The sequence below is a fragment of the Ovis canadensis genome, chromosome 23 (assembly GCF_042477335.2).
Source record: "Ovis canadensis isolate MfBH-ARS-UI-01 breed Bighorn chromosome 23, ARS-UI_OviCan_v2, whole genome shotgun sequence".
Taxonomy (NCBI): domain Eukaryota; kingdom Metazoa; phylum Chordata; class Mammalia; order Artiodactyla; family Bovidae; genus Ovis; species Ovis canadensis.
In genome coordinates this window covers 67,386,678-67,391,844 of record NC_091267.1, presented here as the reverse complement: position 1 = coordinate 67,391,844, position 5,167 = coordinate 67,386,678, and positions in this window count along the sequence as shown.

The following is a 5,167-nucleotide window of genomic DNA, read 5'->3' as shown; positions in this document are numbered from 1 at the left end:
CACTCCGCTTATACACAGGTCATGGGTCACTACCCTGAATCAAGGAGGTGACTATCTGAAGAAAAAGAAAAAAAAAAAACTAAGTGAAGAGGAGGAGCAACAACATGAATGAGTTTCAAAAACATAATGTTATGGAAAATAAATCAAGTCCCCAAAAGCACATAGACTCTGATCCCATGCATACAAAGTTCAAAAACTGCTTATCATATTGGGGGTGGTGACGGAAGCTGGCCCCACAAGAGGACTTGCAGGTAATATAATATTTCTTGATCAAAGTGCTAGATGAATGCACATGTTCTGTTTGCAGAAATCACCAAGCTGTACACTTGCAACTGGACATTTTGCTCCTGTATGCTTTATCTAAATAAGGAACTAAAAGTTAAAGAGCTAAGGGGTAGTAGCTAAACATATAGGCCAAAGTAGATTACATCTGGCTAGGAAAGTTTCCCAGTCAAAAGCAAATATTTTAAAAGAAAATTGAACATGTCCCATGGAAAGGAAATTCAAGATTTCCAGCCCTTAAAACCACAGCTTTCCCTTTTCTTATATGTGTTCCTGCTTCTCTGTCTGTGTATTTAAGAAAGCCTTCCCATACCCAAGCCAGGTGGGAGCTCAGAACTATATAAACTTGTAAACCCATCTCCAATGGTTTCTTTTACAACATTAGAGAAAGTACATTTGAAAGGACAATCCATCCTAGTTGACAGAAATTTCTTCTTCTTGGCTTTTACTATCTAAAACACCTTACAAAGAGAGACAAAATTATCTCCCAGGACAGCAATCCTCTGAGCAGTGCTGATTCTGGAGGAAAAGTTATCCAGGTACTGGAGACATTTAAAGGCTTTACATGAATCACTTGAGACCAACTTTACGAGTAACTGTTCTATTTTTATTTAATTTATTCTCGACACTTACTAACAGCTGCAGCATACTGCATGCTTAACACCAAAACAAAAACAAATTAAAAAACACTGCCTCTTAATTGTGCAATTTCCTGAAAAGACCAAAAAACAAAAAACAAAAAACCAAAAAACAGATACTACTCTTTCCTTTGCAAATTTTTCCTAGGTGATGATTTAAATATCTTAATATCTTCATTGACCCTACATCCAAAGTGGTCTTTTGGGATGTGGGCTAATGCCTTTACTGAAGTTCCATGAGTCCAGGCTCCCCCTCACTACAGCTGGCCCTTCTGGTACAACATCCATTTAGCCTGCACATCAAAGCCTGCTCCCTTTCATTGAGAGCTACTCCACATTCTGAACAAAGGAAGATGGAATTCAACAGGCTAACACAATAAAACAATAGGTATACTGCCAGTAAGATGAAGCTGGGCATTCCTGAATCAAGATAAGAGATGTGAAGGACACCTGCTGAGGCTACATGGGGTTTCTTGTTAATGTTTAAAGAAGAGAAGTCAAACACTCTTATCTGAATGTTTAAACTGCAGGGACTAAAATGAGGTGTCTTCAACAAAAAAAAAGTAGAGGAAAAGCAATTTTATGAGAGTTATGAAAAATTTGAGGACCAAGAACTGTTATGACAGTTTCTGGAATGGGAACTCCCAAAAAGACTGAGTGTTGCCTTCTCTGGAAATACGAATGCATAATATAGACTCACCTCTTTAATTTTTTTTCAATTCTGCTACTATGTACTCCTTGTATGTGTGTATGTGTGTGTGTGTGTGTGTTCAGTCATGTCTCTGTGACCCCATGGACTGTAGCCTGCCAGGTTTCTCTGTCCATGAGATTTCCCAGGCAACAATACTGGAGTGGTTGCCATTTCCTCCTCCAGGGGATCTTCCTAATCCAGGGATCAAACCCTTGCATCTCCTGCATTGGCAGGTGGATTCTTTACCACTGCGCCACCTGGGAAGCCCCTTAACATAGTCTAAATGAATAAACATTCTTTTGAACTCATGATAAGGGCTGGGTTCATACAGGGGTGGGGAGGGAAGAGAAATATAGAACTAAATAAGAAACATTTAAATTATAAATTTGTAGAGACCACAACTTCATGTCTCTTGTGTATCCTGGCACAATGATAAGAATACAGTAAAGGCATAATTATTGAAAATGAGTTTAAAAAATTCATAAAAATAAGGCCTGAGTAAGATTGTATGACTCCACTTATATGAGGGACCTAAAATAGACAAATTTATAAAGACAGAAAATATAGGTTACCAGGAGCTGGGGAGGAGAGGGGAATGGGGAGCTACTGTTTAATGAGTATTATGTTCCTGCTTGGGATGATGGAGTTCTGGGAATGGACAGTGCTGTTGACTATGCAACAAGGCAAATATACTTAATGCCACTGAATTGTACACCTTAAAATGGTGACTTTTACATTATGTACATTTTATCAGTGTAAGTGTGTTAGTGTCTCAGTCACGTCTGACTCTGAGACCCCATGGACTGTAGTCCGCCAGGCTCCTCTGTCCATGGAACTAGGCAAGAACACTGCAGTGGGTCACCATGCCCTTCTCCAGGGCATCTTCCTGACCCAGGGGTCAAACCTGGGCCTCCTGCATTGCAGGCAAATTCTTTACCATCTGAGCCACAGTGTAAAAATTGTTTAATAAAACTTTAAAATGAAAACACAAGCAGGGAATCCTTGGCTAGATAGGGACAGTGATCTCAGGGGGCTCTGGTCACCTCTTTACAGAAGCTACAGGGGGTTGGACACGGGGCACGTGCCAGGCTCAGAAAAGGAGAAGTGGTGTTGGCACTGGGGCTGCTGAAGTGCAGGTGGCAGAAGCCACCTCTCCCACTTGAAGACAGTCCATTTCCTAGTGCTGAGTTCTGCTTCAGGTGGAGGAATTTTTTATATACTTGAAAACAGTAATCAAAAAACTCTACAAGGATACAATGGAGCAACTAACCCCATGAGCCGTAACGACTGCAGCCTGTGCTCCACAACAGGAGAAACTACCGCCGATGAGAAGCCTGAGCACTGCAACTAGACAGTAGCCCCTGCTCCCTGCAACCAGGGAAAGCCCACACGCAGCAACCAAGACCCAGTGCAGCCAAACATAAAATAAATAAAAATAATTAAATAAAATATTTACTAGCTGACCCTTAACAAAAAAAAAAAACCTCCCCAGGGGAGGTGGGAAGCACCTCAAAAGATCGGGACTTTGTCTCAAATATCGTACTTACAGTCTGGGTACCCTACCCTTGTCAGGTATCACTTTGCCTCTCTGCAAATTGAAGCACTGAGATCACACGATACATGGCCTCTACCAGCTGTACTTCATGGTTTCTATGTCATCCCTTAACTTCTTTTTTCCCGACAGTTCCAACTGAAGAAAACGCAGGTTTTCATCTCTTTAGCATCACTATTCTTTCCTGGACTCTCCAGTGTCCTACTGGTCTGTATAAAGGAACAGTGCTCCAAAGTGAATATATGAGTTTGATGAAGCTATGGTGAGTGCAGAGCATGGAAGAAATACCACTTATGGCTTTTTTTTCCACTTTCTTTTCTTAGTTTTTTTTTTTACAGTAATAATGCTATATAACTGAAAATCGCTTGCAACCGTTGGTAAATTACGGTCATTAAGAATCAAGTTATATAGTAAAAGTAACTATTTTCCTTTTTCTAAATTGGTTGGGTGGTAAAAAGCAGCCAGATTACTCTTCAATAGGAAAGGATAAGAATATGAACAAAGAAATTTTTATAAACGCCTCGCATTATTTATAAGCAGTAAGGAACACACAGTGGTATTTACCTAACCTTGTAGCTCCTCTAGGCAAATTAACTCACTCTATTCAGTTATTCAAAGCTGCTGTTTAAAAGTTCTAAAGATTTAAGAACTTTTTATGTACAATTCAAACCATTTCAAATGAATCAAATGTAGCTGTATTATAGACTGGGTGTATAAAGTGAGCAAGGTAGGCTCAGTTTTAAAGGAGGTTTTCAGCCAAATGTCTGGGTTTTGCCTGAATGATGCCAAATAGTCTGATTGAGCAATTCACTCTTCAATCTATTGATCTGATAATAAATAAAGTAGGTATACCAAAAAGCCTAAAAGCACTTGAGTAGTAATGGATAAAATTACCCTCAGGAATAAAATGGTATTAAAATTAGACATCAGCTTTCCAAACAGGGAAAAAGGACTGAAATTAGAACAGCCAAGTGAAAACTAAGAATATATCCTCCCCAAGGAATCCCTGGTTGTCCAGTGGTTAGGACTTGGCACTTTCACTGCCGTGACCCCAGGTCCAGTTCCTGGTCAGGGAACTAAGACCCCAGAAGCTAAGCAGTGTGGCCCAAAAGAAAACCCCCCCCATAAAATAATATACCAACATCCAATTAATATGTCTTCATTAGATCATTCATTTTTATTTTTAGTAGTTTTCTTTTTTAAATACATAGTAGGCTGGAAACCTAAGTCAGGAAACCCAGAGAGTTCCAACACCGAAATATATTTTCTTTAGACGATGATATAGCATATTTCAAGGATGCATAGAAGGAATCCAGTAATGCGCCAAATTCATAAAACTGCAAGAACAGGTTTCATTTAAAATTAAATAACAAAACAGTGGGAATTTGCTGTATGACTCATAGAACTCAAACTGGTGCTCTGTGACAACCTAGAGGTGTAGGATGGGGTGGGAGGTGGGAGGGAGGCTCAGGAGGAAGGGAATATACATACACCTATGACTGATCCATGCTGATGTATGGCAGAAACCAACACAATGTTGTAATTATCCTTCAATTAAAAATAAATTCAAAAAAAAGAAAAAATTAAATGACAAAATAATATGCAGATACACAAAATCTTTATTAAATAACCACATAGTAATCAGATACACTTCCTGATTCAAGAAAAGGGATTATCACCTGGTTTATAGTATATTTTTAAAAAGTCCCAAAGTAAAACAAGATTTGCAGATAAGATCTGTCTACACACACTGCCATTTCCTTTTACGATTATTTCCCTTCTCTTTGGACATCCACCTTCCACACACCTATTGTCCTATGCTCTTCCCTGCATCTTCTCAACCATGCTCCTCCTCCTGGATGGTGACGAATTCCCTACAAAGTCTCTTCAAAGCAAGACTACCACCACAAAATCCCCTGTGCTACCAAGTTCTAATCTCAGCTGGCTCTCCTGGAAAATGGCAATAAGGTAAATACAGCTTGGTAGCAAGGGATGATAGGCCTT